This window comes from Drosophila sechellia, chromosome 3L (assembly GCF_004382195.2).
Source record: "Drosophila sechellia strain sech25 chromosome 3L, ASM438219v1, whole genome shotgun sequence".
Classification (NCBI taxonomy): domain Eukaryota; kingdom Metazoa; phylum Arthropoda; class Insecta; order Diptera; family Drosophilidae; genus Drosophila; species Drosophila sechellia.
Genome location: NC_045951.1, coordinates 3,660,008 through 3,687,044, shown reverse-complemented (window position 1 = coordinate 3,687,044; position 27,037 = coordinate 3,660,008).

The window sequence follows — 27,037 nt, the reverse complement described above, 5'->3', positions numbered from 1 at the left end:
TATTTATTTCTTGAAGTTTTCGTACTTGGCCTGCCTTTTATTTTCTGTTCCGTTCTGAAGTTATCTCGTCCAAATGTCTACGCGTGATTAAACGCTTAAATTGCCAGATATGATATATCCCAATCCCGGAGAGCCTGTCGCCGTCTGTTCTCCTCCGATCTGACATATTTGTAGATATAGGACCAGATAGCCGGGGATTGTCTTCTGGTTTTCGAAAGTCTGCGACAGTGGCTGCCTGTCGATGTTTGTTGTCTGTTTCTTGTCCCCTGTAAACAATTTATTCAACTAGAGCTATAAACCTTAAATAAATTGTAATAAAATCGACGGGAGTTATGTTTAATAAGAGTAATTGTAACTAGACTAGCATTTAATGCAATATTTTACATTTTTATAATCTATGGAATATATCTTTAAAATATTTAAGAACATCACTTGACTTTATCAATCATTATTCCTCAACAAGTTGCTAATCACGCCTTTCGATCATGTTAAAACAACTTTAGGGTATTATTCAAATGAGGAAATGTTCACACGCTCACCTCTCGAACTTCAACTGAAAATGGGGACTTTTAAGCATAGTTTAAGGCTTTATTTAGCGCCCACATCTGACACCCTGTAAAGTCGTCACTTCACGCTTAATTAGGCGCATTGTACAAATAGCTTTATCGATGGGGCTTAAATAGGCTTAAACTAAAGACATAAAACGTGCTCTGGTGGGAGAGATGTGGCTATGAGCCAACCAAAAATGGTCAAAACATGAAATCCTATTAGACAAATTGAAATTACAAATGAGACAACAACGAAATTAATTTATTAATTAGTCACACTCCATTATGGTCAGACAAAGGTGGTGATTGGAGGGAAAGGAGGGAAAAGACAGTAGCCAACGACATCAAATGCTGCCCACATGCGTTTGTGTTTCGGAAAATACTAGACAGATGGAGTTGATGGTGCACTTGAAAAAATTAACTATAATGATGGTCTGGTAAAAATTCAGAAACACTTCAAAAACTAAGAGTCTTTAGATACTTTAACCACAGTATTAATACAGTTGGTTTTTCCTAGTGCAAGCTTCAAGTCGGAGTTGTCGTAACCATTCCTGGTGTGAAAATTCCAGAGATCCAATTCAAGGCACGCAATTCAACCTGCGAGTGCGGAAAACTTTCTGTGTGGGTTGCTGTTCTCTCCAGCGGACTGACATAATCGACGATAAGCGATCGCTAATTAAAATTATTAAAACCAGAAATGAGCGGCGGACAATGAAAATGAAATTTGTGCCATTCTGGAGTCGCCTATCCGGGTATCTCACTGCGATCTGGGTTCCATTTTGGCCCGTTCTCGGACAGGTTGTTGGCAAGACAATTGCCGGGTCCCATTGCCAAAGGAGTTATCATGGGAAACCCACGGCGAACCAGCATTTGGTTCATTTCTATTCCAGCCTTCATCATTATCAAGTCGGCTCACAGAGATAGCCAAACTTGGGCGAAGTGAATGCTCGCCGCTCCAAGGAGGCAATTTGGCCAAAACGAGTGGGCCAAAACGCTAATTAAGACTTTTTCTGGGTGTCAGGCTCTATACCTGCCGAGCATAATTCATATCTGGAAATCTGGGCCTCCTCATATTTCGCCTCAGTTCAGTTCGGTTCGCTACGGAGTTATACAACCATCGCATTTTGGGGAGAAAGTTTTTTGTGGGGTCTCGCAGCATTTTGTATTTTTAGCGCCATAAATAAGCGTTTTTATTAATGGCAGCCCATTAACCCCGACTAATTAATTAACAAATCCCAAAATACATATCCACCGGCAAAACAAATAAGCCTGCTGCGGTCAAAAAAGTAACATTTAAACTGACTGAAGACTGTCCGATCGCAAGATGTTGTTCCCATCCAAAGTCACCCGCTGGTGATGAGTTTTCAAATGATGCGTATCAATTTTATTTGAATTTTTTTCATATCAAATATTTATGAGCGCTCGTTAGATCATTCATAGCCGAAAACTACACAGAGTTTGGCTTTGAAATTCAGTTGGCTGGCTTCGTAGGCAAAGCTACCATCTTCACTTCGGCTATCAATGATCGGAGCTTGAAGATCCCATCCCAACCTTTGTACCACTTTTTTCTGGCAGCATCTTTTCAACATAAATCTGTAGAACGCCCACGTTCGTCTGAGCTCGATTTCCAAAGTTGCTTTTTGTTTTGTCTCAGATCGACTAATTTGCGGTGCGTGGAATTTTCGGTTTTCTTTCATTGTCAAAGTGTCTTCTCGATTTGTGAAAAGCGTTTAATAAATGCGGTAATAAATATTTTCGACTGCGGCTGGCGTAGACAATGGGCCACATTTCACTTCGATGGGCCCGATGAAAAAGGCCTGTGGATTATTCAGAGTGCGGTGGCTTATAAAAAATTCATTGAGGCAATTGTCTGCGTTGGAGATTATCTGCAATAAGTTCGCTCCCACAGGTCAAGCGTGCACATCAATTACATTGGCACAGGCCCAAAAGATTTTATGCCCGGGAATCTAGACAGGAAACGCACACAGATACTGCTTGTACAGATACCGGCACACAGATACACACAGTCACACACCATCCAGCACTTTGTTGACCTCTCAATTTAACGCTTATAATGCCAGGAAATGCCAACTTTAAGCAAGACACCAAACAGAAGAGGATGAGCATGAGGCTGCGGAGACTGCAAGTACACTGGCAAAATGTTGATAGTAAAGCGGAGAACAAGAAATACAATTAAAATATACAATTTAACATGAACATATAATAGTTCAAAAAAACATAAGCGACCATTAAACACGGTTTAAACTATTCTGTGAATTTAATTCAATACCTCTTTAATAAAGTTCCAATATCGACCAGATTTTTTTGCCCAGTGCTGACTATCCGCTGAGCTTGTCTGTTGTCTATGGAGAGTCACTTGATTTCGGTGTTGATTGTGCGTTGATTGTTTTATTATGAAGATGTTGATGGAGACCCCATAGTTATGGCTGTATTATTAAGCTTATCAAATGCAACCCACTCGCAAATCTCCAATGAGTTGTCAATAGTTTGGCGAAAGCTTATGAAACCGCCTGACCTGTCAACTTTTGACGGAATCGCTGGGATGCTCACATTCCACTGACTCGTTTTCATTTCTATCCTGCCTGCTGGTTACCATACCTAATTAGCCAATCCATTAACTTTGCCTAGGCCATGTTGACACCAAAGCGCCAACAAACGGCCATTAGGCGACTGTCAATGCTTTTATAATATAACTTTTTATAATTCTCGTTGCATTTTTCCACCGCTGCAACATTTCATTAATCGAGTCACGACATTAGACATTTAACAGGCCCGAATGCAGGCAGCTGGAGCACTATGGCGTATGGCACTATGTAGCTGAAAATTTTACCCAGCCAGCCAAAAATTGCTTTGACAACTTTATCGCTGCACAGCATCGACAACAGGCGACGTCAAAAAAGCATTTGTTGACAGTGGAAGGGGAAAATCAGGGAGGAAAATGCTGGAAAATCCAAAAGGGGAATACTTCCCAGCCCGGCAGCGACTGATAAACTGTCAACTGTGTGGCCCACAGCCCAAAAGGGAATCTAAATTAAATCAAATAATCGACCCCAGTGATTTTTCTGATTCACCAAACAAAAGACTCAGGCAACGAACTTGCCAGACATCTAGCCAAAAATGAAAAAAGGCCCCACACATGCATTTTGCTTTGGTAATAGCCGGGCTAATGGATATATATCTGCTATATCCGCATATATGTATTAATTCATGTATATATACTGCTTATTAATTGCAATATCAATGCCTGACTACCGTGGCCAATTGTTGTTGTTTGCTTATGACTTGGTTACTTGTTGTTGCTGCCTCGTTAGCGCTCAACTTTTAGTTCGAATGGGTTGAAAATGCTGTGTCTTTGGGTCTAAAGGAGCAACAAAAACATGAATACTCTACTAAAATTGGTAATGGGTCAAGAAAATCGTTGGCAATACAGAGCTCCCTTGGCCAAGTTTTCGTGGAAATGGCAAATAAACATTTTTAGGGCATATTTCGTTCTAGAATAAATGTAAAAAACAAATAAATGTTCGAAAAGCTTATTATTTTAGATACTTCCAGCAATTTTTTATTTATATATTTGTTTTTTTATATCTTTTTCATCCTTTTTAGACCTTGCAGCGCAGTCAATGAACCCGTTTGTAGTTCACAACAATAGAATTGAAATGCGGCGACTCCAATGTGGGGGCGTTGCAAATGAACTTTCCCACACACTCCACCGCACATTGATTCAATTACGTGTCGGTTTTCTATATTTATATATACCAGTAATATCTGTGAGTTTCTGTGTGAGCCAGCCAGCCATTGCATGTTAGTTAGCATTTAGTTGGTACAACGCTCGGCTTCCTGTTCGCCGCATAATGAGAGCTGCTCGAGTCTCGAATGCGCTGCCCCCATATCATTATTATTATTGCAATTTTCGCACTTTAATTTATGCACCTGCAGCTGATTCGTGGATTTGTTGCTGTTGCATTTGCAGGCTGGAGTTGAAGTTTCTGTTGCTGCCATGGCCACACCCACAAAGCAACTAATCGATTTTGTCTAGCTATTTATGGCCAATAAATTTCACTTTCAGTTGGTCCCGACTTCATATTTAAATACTCGCAATAATTTATCTTATTTTTGTGGCTTTATTTAAGTAGGCTTTTTGGGGATTAAGAGGAGCTACCTGAACTAGTTTGTTTAAGGAACTGTTAATCATTTGTGGTGACATTAACTTGGTATTTCAAGTTTGTAGACATTTTTCAATGATGTGTACTTACAGATAATAAGTAAGAATTTTTATCTTTAAGCTGTAATTTTTAAGCAGAAAAATTTGGTTGCTTAACAATTAGCCTTAATTGATCTGATTACAATATTTGTGCTCAGAGTTTTTCGATCTTCGAAATTACCCCATGTGAGATCCGATCAATTCTCATAGAGGTAAGCACCTGGTCAGCGATTCTAATGCCTTGACCCAACCCATTGTGAACTTTACCAAACGGCAAATATCCGAAAATAGAGGAAAACAATTGCCATTGGCAAAATGCAAGCCCGCAGTATTATTGGTTTTTTTTTTGCGGCCTGCGTTTTCATAACATGACAGCCGGCCGAAAATGTTCTGCTGTTCATTTTTGGCTTTTCCTCCTGCTTTTTTGGCTATCAGTATCAGTGAGGCAGTAAAGCAAAGCGGCAAATCTGCAAAAGGTCATAAAATGTGTTGTTGCCCCGGTCGTGTAAATTTTTACACGCCGAATCGCAAAACTTAAACCTAAATGCGCCGCCAATTGTTCGAAAAACGGCTGACATGCAACTTCAGAGTTTTGGCTTCAGCGTTTCGGCCGTAGTTTGAGTTTGAGTTTCGGGTCTGACTGCGACGAGCATTCAACTGTCAACAGTTACTACCGAAACGACAAGAGCCGCTAAATGCCGCCAAATAAGTCAGCGCTGCTGGCGGAGCGCAGCAACTACAAATCACTTTTACTGCCTGCTAACTTGGCCCACAGTCGCTGCCAAGCGCCAGTCAGCCGAGTCCATTCGAAATGGCCAAGAGGCCTGCAAAAAGCCGAAAAAAATTATTTAAAGTATAAATAAAATTCTCTAAATATTTGCGCGTCGATTTTCCATTTAGCCGCCCCAGACAGGCATCGCCGAGCGGGCAATTAAGGTGCAATAATTTCGGATCATTAGGTTAAATTTGTCACGACCCGCTGCACGACTTCGTAGCCCCTACCCTCACTTGCCACCCCTGAACCCTCTGCTAGCTCCTGTCCCGAAAAAGAGACCCCAAGGCAGTGGCGGCCACAACAACTGTCCGACAGAATGTTAAAGCCTAAGTCTGGACAAGTCGGAGAGCTGTCCATTTGGCTAGTCGATGTCCGTGGATTGGGATTTGAATTCGGATTGGCCCCTGGCAGCCATAATTTCAGCTGCAGACAGGCCATGGGTTTTCTGAACACCACTTCGGAAAAATTAAAATAAATATCGTTTTCTATATATTCAGAAATGTTTCCAAAAGGAGCTGTAAGATCTTGTCCGAAGTTGTAAAACAAATCATTTTAAATGCAAGGATATTTGCAAATTAAACAAATTACCTTAGATATTATTTTTCGCAGTGTCTCTTACCTTTCGCAGCGCTAGGTGGCGCTTTTAACAAATTATGACACAATTTGCGGGCCAAATTTGGTAAGCAGTTGACATTTGGCCATGTTTCTTGTCGATTGTCATCGTCTATCGGACAATCGGCCATCGGCTGGCAAGTGAGCGCTATCAGCATGGCACGTTGACAACGCACGCCGGCAACATGCAACATTCAACATGTTGCATGTTCCAAAACTCTGCGCGAAAGTGACGCGTGGGCGATCCAAACGACAGTCATTTCATGTAATCTCAGCTATTAGCATGGCTATCGACTTGGGGAGGGGGTCTACCACAACCACATCCAAGTGCATCCAAGTTGCATTCCACAAATCGATTTCGCTGCGCACACGCACTGACCGCAATTTTGCGGCTTTGCTCAATGATTCATCGCCACCGGGGCAGCTAAAGATGGGAATAAATGTATAAGTTGTTGCACAGCTCAATAATTGGTAACACAGTTTCTAGAACTTCTATACGTTTCCATAAGGATTATATTTAGGAATCACATAAATATGGAAAAATGTTTTTTTGTCATGATATCTGTTAAAACCCAATATCCAGGGTGTCACCCATCTCTAGCAATTACCCGCGGCTCTTAAAGATAAAGCCCCAGCCTTCTCCCCACTGGACAACTGGACAACCCCCGGGGCCAATGTGTGTGGCATTTCTGTCACTTGACGCTGAATTATTTTCACGCCTTTTTACAAATGTTTGGCTTGAAAAGCGCATGGAAAACCATGGCGGGGGCGACAAACTGCAGTGTGTTCCACTTATGGCCAACTTGTGGCCTCAGCTCCGAGACCCATTCCCATTCCCAAATCCAAAGGCAACACCAAAACCAAAACGAAACCAACTCGGAGTCATAGTCGGACTGCAACTCAAACTCGGACTCGGTCAGCATGGAGATTTGCTCATAAATCTGACAAACTCAGCGCTAATATTTGCGGACTTCGTTAGACACACTCGAATGCATTTGATATGCCTTAAACGGGCCTGACTCTCCGTTGGAATCGGAGTTGGACCAGAGTGCTGGACCTGTAGGTGGCTCTACCAGGTCCGCCTCAATGTGCCAGTGGTTTTGGCTTGGCTTTGGATTTGCCTCTGCCAAATGACAAGTGCAAAAGCTGACAAGGCGGCGGTTACTAAAATGAAATGCAGACAACATTTTTATCTGATTAAAGAGCCGGACGAGTGACCAACTGCCAGAGTAACCCAACTGCGAAAGGAAAAGTGATTTCGCTATGAGACGGCAGGAAAACTGCGCTTTAAATCTAAATAAAAATTTGTGGTTTATCTGAATTTGGTCGTATTGATTTTAATATTTGAAATAAGCAAGTTCTATTTATTGAAGTTACTTGTATTTAGGCCATGGATTTATTTTGCGTTTTACAAACAATTGTTTCTTGGCAAGAAGCACCATAAGGTTTGAATAATTGCCAAAGCCCCACACTCCTTTCATTAGCTAAAATTATGACATCCACTGGTGGCATCATTAATCTCAAGCTCGGCCAACTGCGGTGCACCACTCACTCTGGTTGCTTTTGACCTTTTTGGCTCGCTCCGCACCACTCACTTCAACTTGTCTCACCGAGTTACTCCCTCAAACACTGGGAGCGCGGATAGTACAAGCGACTAATTTAATTTTCATTTATCACAGCGACTAATTAATTTCCCGCTGCGCTTTGACCGCGGCCAAATGGAGTTCGAACGAGCACTTTATAGGTAGGTACGAGAACTGGACGTTTTAATTATTTAAATGCATGCCGAAGGCTGGAGTTCTAGAGATGTGGTGATCAGCAGGCAGGCGCAGGCAGCAATCAAATCGGCAATCATAGCTCATAAATCCATCAAAGTGGCAATTGCGGTGGTCAGAACGTAGGAACGCTAGAACAAGGAGGCCAGAGCCGCTCGGCCAAGTGCCATGCAAATGTTGTTCGACATTAAAAGCTACAAGAAAAGAACAATTGTTTTAGTAGCAATTGTCTGTGCTCGATTCGGGCTGCCGTCCCAGCAGCTTCGAGCTTGAAATCTCGGCCAGTTTCTGGGCTGCCGTTCACGATTCGCATTGAAATGTTACTTTTCAGTTTTAGTTTTCAGTCTCCTTCGGTGCCCCGAACTGCTGCCCATTGTAAATGCCGTGACCGTGAATTGTTTAGAATAATTTGCAATTGCCATAATATTTATTATGATTTATTAAACGCATTCCCAACTCGATCGACCGCTTGATTGTCCATTTTTTGCTGGTAAGGGCCCTCCACTCTGTCTGCGCAATTAAATTGTTTACTTTGGCTGGCAATTTATTAAAAATGCATTAAGTAAATAAATCGCTTGCCCATTCAACATTTAATAATTTCAACCGCCAATCGAAAGACTTAGGCAGCGAACTCGATGGAAATGTCATCGATGCAATTTGTCGAGGGAATTATTGACCCGCCTTTGGGGTTTCTTATGTGTTGCTTAGCACATAAAATATGATACTTTTCAATTAATTTCCTTGAAAGCAATCCCCACCTTACTTTCGCACTAACCCTGATGCTGTCTTAAAAGCACTCTTTAAAAACGATGTATATAAGCCGGAAAAGAACTACTATTGCATCATCATTCGCTGTTGCAGAGCCTCCGTGAAAATGACTAATTGCCCCACTGACAGCATGAAAAAATGGGATGAAAAGCGCTCACGCGATGTTCGCCACTTGCAGGCTGTCTCTAAAAGGCCACAGAAACGACAGTTTGTTTGGCGGGGGAACTAATTAAAAAAGTGTCATCAAAGTGTGGCCACCACGAAGGAAGCCGAGGAGAAACAGTTGCGTGTCTGCAGATTTTATGGGGCAGCTTTTGGCCTTCTAATCTTTGGGAAGTAAGAGGGGTAAAAGTATCTATGCCCGCTGGGTGGCCAAAACGGCAGCCGCAATATAAACAAACACATGTTTGGACCATGGTCTATGGGGAACTATATGTTATGGCGGACTATCCATACGATCCATACTATCCAGGTATGCAAAACCATATTCCCATGAACATGGTAACCACTTGCTACAAATTGTCGAACAAGAGCAGCGCGCTTTCGTAAAAAATGGCAGCGTTTTAAACGGATGCAGATAACGATCGTCGAACACAAATGGTGCAGAAATAAACACGAGTGTAGATGCAAATGATATGATAACGAGGAGGGTTAAGACGAGAGGGGGATAGCTCCTGTGCTTAACCCATGGTTGCCCCATGTCCATCACGAGTGCAGCATAAATTGGCACTATGCAAATTAAATTATCAACTTGGCCGGCCCGAACGAAACGAGTTTTCCACTTGGGCAAATTACTGTCAGCGACAAGTCGCTTCAACTAAAATGCAATGAATGCGTCCCCTAATCGAATGGAGCTCCTTAACCCCTCCGTGGTCGCCGGTCTTTTTCCACCACTGTCAATTATGTGTAAGACGGGCAGCCTAACCAGCTGGTTAAGCACATAAACGATCCCCGGCATGCCGCATCATTATAATCACGTGTTGATTGCTTTTTAAACTCTGCCAGCCGGTTTACTTCTTATGGACCCCTTTCCATCCTGCTGCCAACTTTCTGGCTTTCTGGCGATCTGGCCTTTAATTTCCATCTCAAGAAGGCGCCATCTCTTCGCAAACAGGAGCAAAAACAAGAGCAGTCTGCATTATCGCCGCAGACGAGCAGCTTGTTAAGCAAATGCTGATAATTAGATCGGGGATTTGGGGTTGGGGAATACTGGTTCACACATAGGATAATGGGTCAGCCGACGGAGGAGCGATGGAAACGGAGCACAGGAAGCCCGGCTGACATACAAAGCAAGGAAGATAATCGGTGGGTATCACGGTATTTATAACTAAGAATATACTTAATCACTTAAGATTGCTTCATTGAAAGTATACAAGCTTGATGAAAGCATAACTAATTTTACTGCGCTATTCATTATTTTTGAACTGACTACCAATCATTTTAATTCTGTATTTTAAAAAATGAGCCGCACCATTTAATTATGTAAACTTCTGAAAAAACTTTTAAAATTATAAGATTAAATGTTTGATAGACGTACATATGTGTGAGTCATTTTTTCTCAGTGATTACAAAGCGACCCATCCCTGACCCGACCCAACTGTGGCCAATTGCCAAAATAAAATGTCTTAATCCCGGCCGGCGAAGACAAATGCCGAGCTAGCAGGGTAATCTAAAACAGAAACCGCCCCGAGTGGCGGTCCCTTCGCATTTGGGCTTAACCAATTTTCCACTTGGGCGACCCACGCTCTTTGGCCAGTGAAATTGTTTCAAGGAAAAAAAGCTTTGTACACATATCAACATATAGAAATTATAATGAAGACATCAACAACGGGCCAAAAAAACACTGGGTAAATCGCCAGCCAGCCCACTTTGATTTTTATGGCCAACAAACACACACATGGAGTTGGCATCCCAGAGGGGGTGGGATGTTTTACGGGGGGGCTAAGTGGGAGTTACGACCTCTCACCGGAGGAATGGAGAATCCAGGCATTCGAGGGGTTTTGGAGCAGGAACCGAGTAGTAGGTGGTGCCCGAAACAAATTGCAGGCAATCGGAGAGCCGTAAGTATGCTAAATTATCAGCCGTCGTCTGCGCTGATGCGGGAATACCCTATATTTGTGAAGGTATGTCTCGAAACTGAGGGTTTAATATTGGAAGATTTTTGAGGAATTCCACAAAGCATGAGAGTGTCATAAAATACAAATTTGAATCTCAAATGCGTAAATAGGAATATAAGACAACTATATAAAATATTTTTAAGAAATGTAATAAAAACTGCAATGTCCAAATGGCTTAAAAAATTGATTACACTTTTAATGTTACCATCAAATGAAGAGCATCTCAATTTCGATACCCATTCCATTGTTTGTTTAACATAAATATTTTTCGGAGTTTTCCGGGACTTTTCAATAATGGACTTCGAATGCTGGCGGCCGAATAAACAAACAAACCGCAGAAAAAGCACAGTGCGCGGATTTTTTCGGTCGATCGGTGTATTATTATGAGAAGTATTAACATTATTATTGGACGCTGGACAATTTCGGGCAATAAAAGACGCAAATTGCTGCTAATAATGATGCTGAATTGATGTCCCGCATTGGCTTAGCCCCCTACCGCTCTCCTTAATCCAGTCCTGGCCGAACTGTTAACCCACTCTTGCCCCAAAGTCTCGACTGCAAGTTCGTTGCCTAAGTCTTTTGTTTTGGGTTGTGTGTATGTGTGTGGCTTTGTTATTATTTTACATATTTTATTTAATGCTACGATAGTTTCATGCTTGTCATGTTCTGCGGCTAAGAAATTGAACTTTTTTGCCGTTTGCGGCTGCACTTTTTTGGTCGCTGTGAAACATTTGTCATTTTTACCATGACAAGCCAAGCGTGACAAGCGTTTCTCGGCCATGTTGCTGCTATGTTTGTTGGCTGCTAGTTTCACCCAGTGGCATGCAAATGCAACAAGACACCAACAATAGCCGAGTGTGTGTTTGGATTGCTTTTCGATATGCGATAAAGATCTCAAATATTGTTAAAACAAACAAGAAATTTATTGAATATGCAATGTTTACGTTTTTTGCAGCTCTCCGCTGCTTTGCATTTGTCTCTGGCCAGGTGAACACCACCACCACATCCACCAACAATAACTGTTGGTTTATTGTTTTATTTATTGTAGGTGAGAAGTCAAATATTTGTGGGTGGCACAGTCACAGTCGCAGTCACAGAAGCGATTCACAAATGGCACATCTCGCCATCATAGCAGGTTGGCTTTATTTCTTTTTATTTTCGCCTGCAGTCTCAGTTTTTGTCAGGCGGATATATGCTTGTTGGCCATATAAGTCATAGGCGTATTAACGGGTTGCCCAGGCCGTGGAAATATGACTTGGACCCGAGGTTAATTCCAGCATTAAAAGGCAAGACAAGCCTCACATTTATATTGGGCGGAATGATGCAATCTGCGATCTGAGATGAGAATGCCCAGATGGAGTCAGTGGGGTTACGCCGTTGATATATCGTGGGGGAAGTGTTTTCGTTATAGTCACAGATCATCTGGGAATAAGAGTTCATAAGTTATAACGGAGGATGTGCATGGCAGGCTTGCGATAATTTTGCATTTTCTATTTCGGTTGAGTTACTACGATATTGTTTTGGAAGAACTAATAACATCATTCCCCTTATTGAATTCTTGACTTGATATTCGCGAATTATGCACCGATTTAAAACCCTCCAAGAATCCCCACACACATTGATCTTCCGCCCACGCGAGGATATCATCCTCTTCTCGATTTCCGGCCACTTTGGGACCCCGTAGCCCCGGTTCAATATTCTGGCACTTGTCTCCATATAATTTGCTGCACTTATTTAGCGCCCACGCACCTGAAGGCTTTAAACACCAACTGACAACGGAAAACGCAGACAAATTAGCCGCGCCAGACTTTTGGCCAGAGCCTTTCACACATATATTTTTTGGCCAGCAGCAACTTGCAATGTGCAATGTGCAACTCGCAACTGGCAACAAGCAACATGCAACATACGGCAGGCAAGCAAAAAGGAGACCCCAGAGGCGAGGTCAAGCAATGGAGCATGGGAGCGGGACAGATGAGATTGCACAACCGAAACCCGATTTGCATATGGCGGTTTAGATTTAGTTTTGTCTTTGGCTTAGCTTTGTTTTTCCTTTAACCGTTTTCTCTGACTTTTTCCCAGCCGATGTCGCCAATCTACCTGTTGACTTGTAAGCAAGTTGGCATACTTTGCATATCAGAGAACTGGGCTTAATCAATGGGGATTTGAAAGAACTAAGAGCGTGAGGACTTCAAAGAAACTTAACTCTTTTTGTTTTGTTCAATTTTTGTTTGCCATGTCTGGTGGGCGTTGACTTCAGATATAAGACAACAAACACACATACATCGGCGGCCCAAGGAAGAGCTAAACAAAAAGCCAAGCGACGACGTGAGGCTCACCATTGTCTGGTGGAGATAATCTGTGATTCGGAAACTCCCACAGGTCAGGCGAGCACATCAATTACTTTGGCACAAGTCCAAGACAAGTCGACACTGGTGAAAAATAGTCAGAACAGTTCTAAAAAATAATGATATCGGTTTTGTGGCATAAATAATATTAAACATTTAAACACCTAAGGAATTTGATGTGATGCCGAATTCATTTAATTCCGTACTGTCTTCCATTCTTTACTAAGTTTATTTTCTGTACTAGAATTATAGGTTTTCCTGTTTTCTGATAGTGTGCCAGATTGCCGCTTGGGAATCTTTGGCGGCCAGGAGGAAGTCGCAGTGCAAATCTCGCATCGTGGCATCGCATCGTATCGAAGCGCCAGCGAATGGCAGAGAATGACCTCTCAATTTATTGTGCAGCCTTTATCCTTTTGGCATATGCGATTTGTATCGACTTAAGCACACACACACACACCCCCTCCGAACCCTCTCTACGATGAAACCCCCTTAAACCAGCAGAACCCTTTCTGCGAGCAGTATTCCCTCGCTACGAGTGCCGTACGTTGATTGTTTTATTATGATGATGTTAAATTATTGTAATCCAGGCGCGCAATCGCAATCGTTGTCGACATCATCATCTCGCCGGGAATCTGAAGAGAGGCCAGGGGGTTGGTCCATCCTCCCCAGAAGAATCCCCTTAGCCCTCTGGAGATCCCATCCTTTTGGTGGGCGTATCTCGGCATATCCTTTGCGTATGCGCAAAAAACAAATAAACGCTGCGGCTCCATCTCACTCTCCTCTCTCGCGCTGCGAAACACTTACAGATTACGATCGAGTCTTGGCCAAGTTAAGGCATTTGCCAAGCAAAGGCTAAAGACGGGCCCGATGCCAGGTCCGTGATAATTTCGGGTTGCACGCTTATTTAATATGCGAATTTTTACAGATAAATGGTGAGAAATAATTTGCGCTGCTCTGTCTCTTGATCTTGGCCTGCTCTTTGGTCGCGCTTTGGCTTAAGCTCTGGCCCCAAGTCGGTTTGCTATAGCTATATCTTTTTGCAGGGGGCGTGGGCGTTCTGTTTGTTCACGGGGGAAGGGGCGTGGCCTGGGCAGCCCATGTGTGCGAGTGTCTGCCACATGTGATCATTTCATTTCCGTTTGCAGTTCAGGGAACCCTTATTGACCACAGATACATTCAAGACCTACTCATTGAAAATTATATGAATACAAAATTTGTATATAATGCTTACCCATAAATGAAGCCTAGATGAGCCATCAAGCAATCATCGATCCTAATCGCACTTAACCCAAATCGCGGCTCAGTGGACATGTTCATGTTGCTTGTCCGCTGTGAACTTGTCCTTAGACTGTCGCCCCACCGAAATGGCCACCTCTGTTACCCGCTGCACGACGGTGTGCACCACCTACTCCACATTAAGCACCACTTCGATCCCAGTGACTTGTCCACCTGGATTGGCCTTTGGCTCGATTCGATACATTTTCAGCCGACTTGGTCGCAGTGGGCTACTGGTTTTCACTTGGCATTTACCAATCTGACATTTACACAAGGCGACAATCGGCGACAAAACTGCGAGCTGCTGGGCTACGCAACGCCCACGCCATAAAGCCACCGATCTGGGGAATTGAGGGAGTCTATAAGTTAGGCATTTGGCATTGACATTCCTGAACGGCGAAGAGGCGCCGGCCGAGGAATTCTCATTCGTCTCGGTGACAAGCAGGCATTTTAATTGTGAGAACTCTGCGGCAAATGGATGGGCTTGCATGCCGCTTAGGCAAATGTTGCATTGCACATAAACAAATATTTCGAGATGGCAGATATGAAACAGTTACACTCGAAGAAATGCCGTCCCGACTATCTGACAATCTGGCTGCGTTTGGCGCCAAAGAATCTCGCCACCCCACGGGCCCAAATCGATGCCAACTTCGACTGGAACTTGCGACTCGGACTGCGAATGCTAATCAAGATGCCGCTGTCGGCTGGCCAGCGTTTGAGCACTCAGAAAAATAACGAAAAATTAGAGAACTATTAGTAATTATTACAATTTCATTTTTAGTTGCATACCACAATTTTTAGACTCAAAACAAAGCTCTAAAACCTCTAATTTCATTTAAGTTTGAGTACTTACATATGAACGGATTTTTTCTCGCAGTTTCTGGCTGGATTATGCAAAGCTCGGCTCAATCGACCCTCGGTCTTCGGTCAGCTTCATGTGTGTCTCGGGATCTGCGGCCTTATTCGCTGCGGGGGCTGGCGTTTGCTTTTGTTGTGCTGTGTGATGCCCAAATAATAGCACATAAAACTATAATAGTAATTTCCAAACGGAGGAGAAAGAGCGATGCAATCGCTGGGCTTTTGGCCCCAGTTGGGGCAGTTGGCCATTTGGTTGCCAGTTAGCCAGTTTTGCCAGCTGTGCGGGCTTAGTCATAGAAAGGCTAAAAGGCTGAAAGGCTGAAACACTGAAAACTGACCACACAGCGAGCAGAGGGAATCGATGAGCTGGATGCCGAGTGCTGGACTTTATTTATGACCAGTCAATGCCACAAGCTCCAGGCCCAAGCTGCGATCTCCCAAAAAGAAACCAAAGCAAACACTTTCATTTTTCAAGCTACGTAGAAAAAAAAGCGAAAAATGTTTTAATTTTTCGAGGCGACCTCACCCCCTGATGCTAATTTATTTGCCAGAGCCCGCGAAAGGTTCAAGTTTGAAGTTTTCGGTTTTCGATTATGCGTTTTTCGGTTTTGGTTTCAGGTGTAAATTAAATACACTTCCAGGCAAACACGCGACAGATCCGACTTCATTAGAACCAGAGAGCCTTGGAATGCCGCGATCCTCGCGATCATTTAAATAGCTATAAATTAATAAGCATCCATTAATTCGGCGCGAGGGCGTTGCGCATAAATTTCGTGGTTTTGCAAATTTCGGGCTATATCCGATGACCGATCCGCAGTTGGGCGAAGCATCCTTGGCCTGGGGGGTCAAAGTCAGACAAATTATGTGGTTTGCAACACACGCGCTATAAATTTGTCACTTATGAAAGAGCCGGAGGATGGGGAGGCCCAAGAGGTTGGGCAAGATGATCAGGAACACTTTGAGCGGCTGTTCTCATGTTCAGATATATGCTTTTAATGACCCGAGGTAAGCAGGTATATGTCGTAAGAATTTTATGCTCATTAGAAGTTCTGTCAAGGGAAAATGTAATATATTACCTTATGCGAGGGAGCAGTAAGCCTGGATGTTAATATTCTGTTAGTACTTTGTTAATATTACTTTCGGAGGATTCTCTTAGAAGCAGCCAAAAGTCAATCCGACTATAATAATTACGGCTGGCAGGGAACCCCATTTAGCGTTACAATGCTGACAAATTGATCATTTCAAACTTAATTGCAGAAGTCAGGAGATGATGACACTCTGTGCACCCAAAGACAACTGGGGTTGACATTTAAGGAGTTGACAACAGCGGGAAGTCGCAGACAAAAGGCCAAACCAGGAGTGAATTATAGGCAGACTTCTTAGCCAGATAGGAAAAAGCCAACTTGGCGCCACAAAATCCAAAAGACTTAGCCCGCAGTCTTTTTTTTTTAGCTGTGCGTGTGCCGCCAAAAATAAGTTGGGAAAACTAAACTCGAGTGTAAGAAACCACATAAATGCCATTAAAGTAGCATACGCATTCATGTTGTTCCCACGAGCCACTAAAACGCAGGCCAAAATACATGTAATTAGAACAATTAAGTCGAACGTCATGGCAATTGCAATCTCATTGGGCGATAAGAGAGGAAAACTGAAACCGAGACTCCGACTACGAGACACTTTTAAAAAACCCGCCCAGAGATGCCAACGCCGTTTCGTCATTGCGATCCAAACCGATCCGAGCTGAACTTAATTTGCATAATTGCTGCGTAAATATTGATGTTTGAATTTTGATATTGACCGGACCGCTCAGATATCGCCACCGTACTATATGTATATGTATGCATGTGGTGTGTGGCGGCTATGGCTGCTAATGCCCCCCGACCAGAATATCAGTCACTGTTTGCATTGCCCAATCGACTGTCAATAATTTCACATATTAAATATTGAATAAAACGAGGCGTTTAATCAAATGGCCCAGCTGCGTGTCTGCGACACTCGATAGCGCGTCAATTCCCACGCTCCCATGTCCGAGGTGCGTGAAAAGCCCCTCACGGCACCCGAATCTCCGATATGAAGACATCACGGGGCATATAGCCGACAGATTTGAGGCAGAGCTGCTTGGTCATAATTGAATAGCATTGGCGGAGATTGTGGTAAGTAGTAGTTAGGTAGTTGCAAGGTTGAAACATTGAGAAAAATATTCTTAGGTACAAAGTGTGTTCTTTTCTTTTCTACTTTCACAGAAATTAATTAAAAATTGTCTCCGAATGCATATTGATTTCTTTCAGACATACTTCTATGTATTTTGCAGTTTCCCTCAATTAAAAATATTCATTAGAATTTCCTTTTGTTTTCCATAAGTTTCATGTTACCCCTTTCAAGTGCTCCACCAGAATTCGTTTAGTAAGAAGCTCTTAATGTTGTCCAGCTAAACAAAAAATAGTTGTTTTCGCCTGAGAGCGTTGTTGCCGCAACAGCAGCAAAGCATTTCAAGTGGCTGCTGTTGCTCCTGCTGCAGTTGCAGTTGCTGCTGCTTGTGGCAGGCACATGTCCATGTGCCTTGTTGGGGGCAACCGAAAACACAACGTGTAAATTATGCTCTAACACAATTAGCCACTTTAGAAGTGGCCTGAACATAGCTGGCCTCCTTCTTGCGGCCAGTCGCTCTTTTTCTCATTTTTTTGGGACTTTTTTTGGGGGGTGGTGGTGGGCCATTTGCCACTTACATGAGCCGCAAGACATTTTGCAACATGAAACTTGGCTAAAATTTGCTTCAGTTGCCTAATTAAAAATTGAAAAACCGCAAACCGAACAAAAAGATCGCAGCCAAAGAAGCTGAAGCTGACAAACAGGATGCAATGTGTAGGTTTTCTCGTGTGCTGCCGACTAAAATTAAATCAAGCAAATTACTTTTATCTCTGGCACGCATCTCAAAACGCAAAAGCTTAAGTCGCAAAAATCTGAACAGGAGGAGGTCGAGGGGACTTCCCCTGAAAACTCTCGAGCCCCCAAGCTCACTGCATAAATTAAAGCCAACTAAGTGGCGGGCTTTTATTATTAAGCCCGCTGAGCTGCCTCAACTGCCAACTGTGCAGCTGATCGATAGCTGTCTATCTCGAGACTCCAGCGGAGTACCACTACGACTGCGACTTGAAGTTTCCATTGTGGAGCGGAAAATGTCGGGGCAACTGGAGCTTATGGCAGGAGTCCCAGTCGCAATGGCAGCTCAAGTTGTCTTTGTCACACAACCCCAGGAATTCATCATGCGCACAGTGGTTAGAGAGTTTTAATGAAAGTGTTTCCTACGACTTATCTTCGAATTACCTAAATATACCAATTCCACTTCCACTGTTTCCTGCTCTCCTTGCCGGTATCTCAACACATGTGTGTTTGGCTATCCACGACACTTTGTGATCTGGATCCCAATGTGGATGTGGGACTGTGCTCTTGCTGAAGGAGGAGTGATGGCGATTGCTCACCGGCTGTCAAATTAGTGGCATGGCTATTGAAAAGTGAAAAGCGAGCAGCGGTGGTAATTGCAGCTCTGCTCGGCCCCGCCCTCCCACATGCCGCCCCCTTTTCCAGGGGGGCTGAATCGAGACTTCAGTACCTCCAAGATGCAAGATCCAAGATGCAAGATCCAAGATTCGTCACAGCTGTGTCGACTATTTTGATTTTGAAATTCATGCGATCGCAGACGACGACGACGTCGATCGCCGATTGTCGACGATTGGCGACGTAATCGCATGCAGCAAACGAGTTTCAAGAATTTATTTTTATAATTTTTTACCCTGCCGCGTGCAAAAGTGTTGCAGGAGCCTCAGACGCGCTCATTGAAAGCCTTTGTTTTTGCAGAGTTGTTGGTGGCTATATTTATGGCATATTGATTAAGTTATTAACATTTTATTAAGGCATTTCAGTGCGCCGACGGCTGTGGAGCAGCCAAAACCGATTTTTAATTGTGGCCCCGTGGAAAAGTCGTCGTCGTATTGAAATTGTTGAAATGATTGCGGCGACATAGTTGCCCGCTCAAATGCCAGGAATCCATTTAATTTAACTCAATTTGTTCGCCGGCTAATTGCAGCCACCGTGCAAATATATAAGTACATTATTTATATATTTCTTTATTTTATTCGCAATCATGTCGCGCGTCACTCCATTTCTTACTCTCGGCCCAGGCTCTCAGGCGCATTTTTAATTTATGTTGTGTGTAAAATGTCAGGCACACCAAAAAGTGACAACGAAAATGTCAAATTGCTGTTGACAGGCCAACTCTGGACAATGGTTTGTACGAGTATATTGTATGTGCTATATTGTTTCCACCTATACATATAGTATATGTTCTGGCATAGGGGGTCTATCGGGTGTCTGGCATCACCAGACAATGCCGCATTATATAAATCATTTCAAATGCCAGCTCTTAATAGGGCCGCGGACACGTCGACACTTCGGACATGGCCAACACGTCTCGCACTCAAACTCAGCCTCAACTTGGTCCAAACGATTGGCCAGCCAGCCAGCCAGCTGCCGCGATTACGCTCTCCCTCTCTCCCGGGGAAATATAAGTAACATATATAAAGCTGATCCGGTACTTATCGCTCCGACGTCAATCACAGTCAGCACAAGCGTTTAGCTCGTGATCAGAACTGTCGGAATTCCTCGACCATTCTCAGACCACTTTCACTGCACCTCGACGAGTATATATCGAATAAGCGCCTATGAAAATATGAATAAAAGCGCCAGTTGCCATATATTTTATATTGCTTGAAATAAGTGGCAAACAAGGGACTTTCCAATTCGGCCTTCAGCAACCCGACAAGAAGTAGTCCTACATCAGATCATCTGAAAATGTAGGAGTTGGTCTCATCGGCCTGGTCCTCGTACTGCTTCCTCACGCTGCCATCGAGCCGTATGAATTCGTCCAGGGCCAGGGCCAAGACCTCATCCTAGCGAATTGATATTTCCATTTCATGCTCCACTGCGGCGTGAATCCGAATTGCGGGAAGTTCTGGTACTTCTTAAGGGCGGATTTCAGGATTTCTTCGTTGGAACAGAACCCGGTGTGAGCCATCTTGATCGGGATCTGGAATTCGTGGATTTGGTTTCGTTAGATACGAAAGTTCTTCTTTTTTCTATTTCCCTGCGCCCAGAATGGATTAAATGACAAGTCGGGCAGAGAACTCTGGGTCAGGGCCTGTTACAACTGACATTTGTGAACCTAATTGGTTCCGAACTTCGGATTCGGATTCAGAATTGGCATCGGTATCCAAAGTGCCAAACCTAATGAAAAGCCCGCAACACTATGTAAATCGATTTGTCATACGAGCTCAGTCAGCTTCAGCCGACGACTGGCTTCTTCAAATGAAAATAAAATAAGGTAAAAATAGCAACGAGGCCCGTACTAAAATGAAAATGAAAATAAGTGTGAGGAGCAGTTGGAACACGCTTGTAGGTCGTCAAAGGTCCTGCCGTGAATTGTCATTGTCGTGAGTTGCATAATGCCGCACAAAATCGACACAACAATGCAGGCAGCTAGCAACTAGCAACCAGCAACATCAACTGGCAGCCAGCAACCTCTACTTGCAGCCACTTAATAGTAAAGGAAAATCGAAAAAAAAGAGGAGAACAAAAATCTAGTGGCCTGGGCCCAATTCTTGAGCTTGCCTCATTCCTTTCTGGCCAATTTCAAAGCAATTTCCAAGCCCATGGCTCCAAAGAGGCATCAGTCGTAAATCAAACAGCATTTCAACACCTTCGCTGGGACCTTGACTTCAGCACTATAGAAACAGAAACCGAAACCGAGACTGAAAACGAAATCCAAATCCAAATCCGAGTTCAAATCGAAATCAGTAGCAATGCAGGGAAAACAGTGAGTCTGCTAATTTGGCTCATTTTGTCTTTAAGTAATTTGTGCGCTGGCCTAAAGTGCAAATTTTAAGATCCGCCGACTGGCCGTGTCTGTGCAATATAATTAAGTTTCTGGCTTAGACCTTGGCTTGTGCGATTCTGATAAAATTGGCCCAAAAAAAGTGGTAAAACAAAGCCGAAAGAGGGAACTGCAAAACATGCCATTGACTGGTAGCTGATTTTGTCTGTCAGGGCAATGCCAGCCAGCCGCGGAGCCATAGCCAAATTAAAATTCAAAACTCGTGACTTATTTAATTATAATGAGTTTAGATTAGAACGGTTTCAATCGGGAGTCGGCAAAATGGCACAAAGTAATTCGGAGTTGGGGGGTTTTCGCTTTTTGCCGAGGGTTATAGCCACAGAGTATGTGACCTGCTCTGATAGCCATCGACAATATGGTAATTAGTTTAAAAATTCGGTGAGAAACGGCAACTATCAGAGACAAAAACTTTTTGTGAAACTATGCTTGCCGCATGTATTTTCATAAAATATTAAAAGAATTTACCAGTTAGATGACAATTCTAAATTTGCGATTATTTTCCCATTTAGAGTGATCGACTTGGGAACAGATTGAAAAACTCTGGTTACATTCACACGTAAATGCTCCACTTTTGGTCGGTGGCCAAACAATTGTGCAACTGCAACTTCAACTGCCACCGCAAGCTGCAATTGTCCATGCTCGTTTCGAGGTCGCCAATTGCAACATCTTCAATCAAACAAGCAGCCACATACAACACCTACGTGCAACCGGCGACAAAAGCCATAAATCCAAATCCCATTTGTCAGCATTAGAAAATTATGCAGCCAACAAAGTACAAGCCACAAAATCAGAAAATCACAAGCACACACCGAAAAATCACAGCGGCCCAGGCTCAAATTCATAAATTAAATTACACGACAAGCACAATAATAATAAAAACGATTTGAGGCCCACACGCAACTGCAAAAACTACGAAAACTACAAAACTACGAGACTTCGAAACTACTGCGACCTGCGCAGAGATTCATTAAAGATTTGCCAGCAAAAAATGGCAAATAAATAATAACGAAAAAAATGGCAGAACGAGCAGCAGCCGTTTTATTTATTTGATTGTTTGTAATCTGCACAGCGACATGCACAAACCGCTCCACTGGCCGAAGGCAAAACATATACCATTGAAATAAAATAAATGATGATGAGGCAGCAGCAGCTTGACTTTGTTACCAAGATCTGCACGCATGCGCGGGCGCCATCATCAGCTGCCATCAAGCCGTTTTATCTGTTGCCAAATTTGGTCAGGTTTGGCCAACAGCGAGCTGCAAGCGGAAGCCGAGCTGCAGAAGTGTCATTCAGTCATTTGCAGCAAACAAAAAGCCATGGGAATCTCTGGCCAGCGAGTGGGTGCCAAAAGGCTGGCTAAGGTGTGTGACAAATGCTATCCCATGCACAAATGCACCAACTGCAGACTTGCACTCAGCGATCGTCAAGTAGCTAGTTAAAAACTTACATTTTATATGCTAATATAGGAGGAAAGGATAAATAATTCTGTGTTTTGTTCACCATAAGTCACTGAAAAGAGTGGACAGAAAATATTAAAAATATTTCCCCATTCGAAATTTATAATTTCCCATCATTATTTTCGCTCAGTGCTGCTGGCGCTGAGAACCAACTGCTGTGTGGCACTAAATCAAACAATCGGCTGACGTCAGAGTCGCGATTCTATCTGCAAATGAATCACCTTTGGAGAGACTTTAGCATCCTTGCCTTGAACCAGTTCCGCGATTGTTTCTGCTCTCGAATCGATCGAACGAATCGTTTGCAATTACCAATCAATCAGGTCAGCAATTGTACTTCCTCGCCGCATGACTTCCTAAAAAAGCCCAGACTCACTCGAAAACAAAAATCAATTATATGCAGAAGAAACAGAAATTAAAGCGCCAGACTGACGCTCGTCACTTTGGCCAAATCGATCAATGTCAGGAAACGATGGCAAGGTTATGACAATTATCAACGGATTGGCAAAAAGCGATGCTAATTATGGCCATCGTCGCAGCAAAGGCACTTGCAATTGCATTTAGTGGCTCTAATGGCGAATGGAAGTTGCCCAAGTGGTGTATTAATTATACGCCACGTTGACCCATAAAGTGCGGCACAAAAAGGCAACGACAATTGTTCGGAGCCCACCACCAGATTCTGTTTTTCATCTGGTATTTTTCCTGTGTCTGACTCACTGACCCGCATTTCCCACTCCGCCCCTCTCATCCATTGTGCGTTGCCTACTTGCAACTAAGGTGCGTTTTGTTTAGAACCCGGTTTTTAAGCCAAGCCAAGCCAAGCCATTTATTGCCTTCATGGCACTCAATTTGTTTGGCCGGCGGCTGGCGGAGTTGCCGCCTCAGCTGGCTCAATAATAAAATGTTTTTTATTATACAATTTAGTTACTTTAACTTGCGTGTAAATCGCCTTTTGCATATTGACACATAATCATTGTCTTTGCCAGCCTGTTGGCCAAAAACGGTGAGAAGAAACAATGGTACAAGTAGATTTAGGCGATTGAAAGATACTCTATCAAGTCGAATACATTAACTTCCTCAAGTGCAAAGATAATACTATTTTTCTTTAGTCTTATTTTCCACTACCAAGTTATACATAAAATGTTGGTAGCAGCATTAATTTTTTATATGGCTAATATAAACGCTTTTCTCTAGGATATATACATATGTATCCCAAATGCCCCTTATCATTTTAAGGGTATTAAATTGAGACAAAACTTATTACATGTTGCGCTGAAAACCGTTGCAAATCTAATGAACATTTTCATTTTCGAGCCTGCATTGTGTGGGTGGACTGCAGTTTTAACTTTTGGATTGGCTTGAATGTGAAAATGAGGAAAAATAGAAAAAATAGGAGAGTGTGGATGCAGCCTGCCAAAAAACAACGATTCTAATAAGCTGGTGGATGCATTCTTGGCCAATGAGGTTAAAAACGCAGCTGGGAAAAGCGAGGACATTTACATGAAAAAGATGCCAACGAGTTTGCTACTCCAAAAAGGAGGTCAAGCAATCAGCAAATAATTAGAATTTCCTGCACTTAAAAAATCTTGTAATTTAAAGTTGAATGAGCAGTTAATCCGGCAGACATTTAACCATTTAAAATTCCCAGAGGAGCTGGGATAAGATGGTTTATCCTCCATTTCTCTCTGCTTTTCCGATCGAAAGTGTCTGCTGCTTGTTGCTGGTAAAGAGCAGCTTGTTGCAAGTTACCAGTTGCAAGTTGCTGGTTGCATGTTGACCTCCCGAGGGGTGAGCAACGTGCGTCTGCTTAGATTGTGCAAGCAACTTACATGCAGCAAATGCCGCATGTTGCAGGCTCATAGCTGCATGATTGAATTACATTTTGCACAGCAGCAACATCGGAGGAGCGCAACAGCAACATGCAGCAACAGCAACAGTATGTCTGCCAAACGGTAGCAGCACTCCTGCCCCTTGCACGTGTTGCATGTTGCTGGTTGCTTGTTGTTGGTTGCTGAATGCTGGCTGCTCAGCTTGGTGCAACTAATTAGACGTCATTGTCTGGTCAGCGGATCGAGCTCGTTTGCCATTTTCCGGGCTGTCCAACAGTCCCGGCTCCATTGTTATCGCGGCCAGCGCTAAAAGGGGTCATTATGTCAAGGATTTCGTTTTGATCCGGCCTCCTTACATCAGACACACTGAAAGAAACGACTGCAATGTAATGTTAAATCTGCAAAGTTAGTTAGGGATCTTTATAAATTATTTTAATAAATTTCTTAATAATATATTCATTTTAATAATAATACATTTCCAACTGTTCTGTTGCTTTTTTGCTCAGTGCCGGCTTTTTAGCCGGATCTTGGACAGCAGTCGAGTAGCTGTTGCCGCTGATAGGTTCGCCTGCTTCCTGATAGCCACATGGCCACCAACCAGCAAGCACCAACTACCGACAGCCGTGGTGGCTCAAAACAGTGACTCATGCCAGCGTTTCAGTGTCATTGTTTGGCTTTGGCTGGCAGTTGTGGCCCATTGCCGATTGCCAGTTTTATTCGAATTGCCAACTGCAATTAAGCGGATGACAAAATGACTGACAATTCAACTGTCTGCATTGCCTCCTGCGCCTGCCATTTTGGGTAATTGCTAATCCCGCTAACGAGGCATTGAGCCACCAAAGCAGCGACCCACCGAACCACTGAGTGTCCAGAGTGGGCGTCGCATTAGTTTTCAATATCTCACAATACCAAAAAAAAAAAACCAAAACAGACAAAAGTGGCGAGTTAATGTGGTCTATGATTGCGTCTAATGATTGATTGCCTCAGATATGCGCAGATTTTCCCCCTTTTTCTTTGCTTATCCCCCGAACGATAGCGAAATTGCAAACGAAACCGAAATTGGTCCGCGACGAACCCGCTGCAACTGCAACTTGCAACTGGTTCCTGTGGATTTCTGGAGTCGCGAACGTGACGCTGCTGATCCACTGAACCCACCGAAACAGCCGGTGGGTGATGGGTGGCACACTCACACCGAAAGGAAACCAGCAAAGAGCGGTGCAAATTGCACTCAGCGGTATCGAAATATTGAAATATCGAAATGGAAAACGCTCACAACGCTCGTGCATAAAAGTTTATTGATTTTGCGCGATATTAACCCCAGAGTTGCATAATTGTTTTTAGCCTAATATCCATTTATATACATCCAGTGAAGAATGGGATCAGAGGGCAGTAATTCAGCTAATCACGAGATTTGTCAATACCAGTAACAAGTGTACTTAATTGAATAAAGTTTTAATGGGAGCTCACTTATCATAGGAAAAGCTAAAGAATAAAGTTAAGCTAAATAAAAATAGAAGTCAATATGCATACGGAAGTGCACCCCCTTAATTTGCCTCCCTTTCACCCACTTACCACATAAATTGCGCTGAGAACTTGATTGGCCGCCCGGCGACAACTTCATAAAGAGTGCAACTGGCAACGCCAACAGCTAACAGCTAACAACATATTGCAATTTGGCCAAATTGCTGCGGCTAATTGGCACGTGTTCAAAGAGCGACGGCAGCGAGTAAAAAACGGCCCAAATACAACTACAAATGAAGAGAATTCACTTAAAATGCAAATTCAGTATCGCTCCTCCGCCAAAGTTGCTGATGTGGCTGATGTTGCTGCTGCACGTGCAACATGCGACGAACAAGCGGCCATAGAAGGTGTTGTTTCTCGTAATTTGTTGCCAACATGTTTACGCAATGGGGAGGATGTGGTGCGGTGGTTCAGTGGGTGGTTGGCGGGCTGGAGGCTCCTCCACCTGGATGTAGACATAAAATCCAGGTAATTGCTGGCAGTGCGTGTTCTCCTTTTGCGGCATGTTAATGGCTTCATTTACTATTTTTGTGGGCTGATACTGAAAAATAGCAGCGAAAGCCTTTAAACCACTTTTTACTCTTTTTGTGCAGCTCCCCCGTAACTCAAGACGAATGCAATTTATGCACAATACGTGTAAATAAACCAAATTGGTCACGTTTTGGCCATTGGAATTAAATTATTCACACACAGCGAAAAACATAAATAGCAACAATTTATTTGGCAGCAAACATAAAAAACATTTTCAACTACTTCTTCATTTTCCTCTCTTTTTACTGGCGACTGCAACATGTGTTGTGGATGTTGCTTTTGGGGTCTCTGGGGGTTAGTTGCTTTAATAACTTACCGAAATTTAATATAAAACATTTTGACCGCCTGCACCTTGCCACATTCATATGGAATTATCGGAGTTGCATGCAGAATTGTATTGGTGGGAAAAATCACGCCTGAAAGAGAGTTGGAATACTATTTATATATCTCAATGATCTAG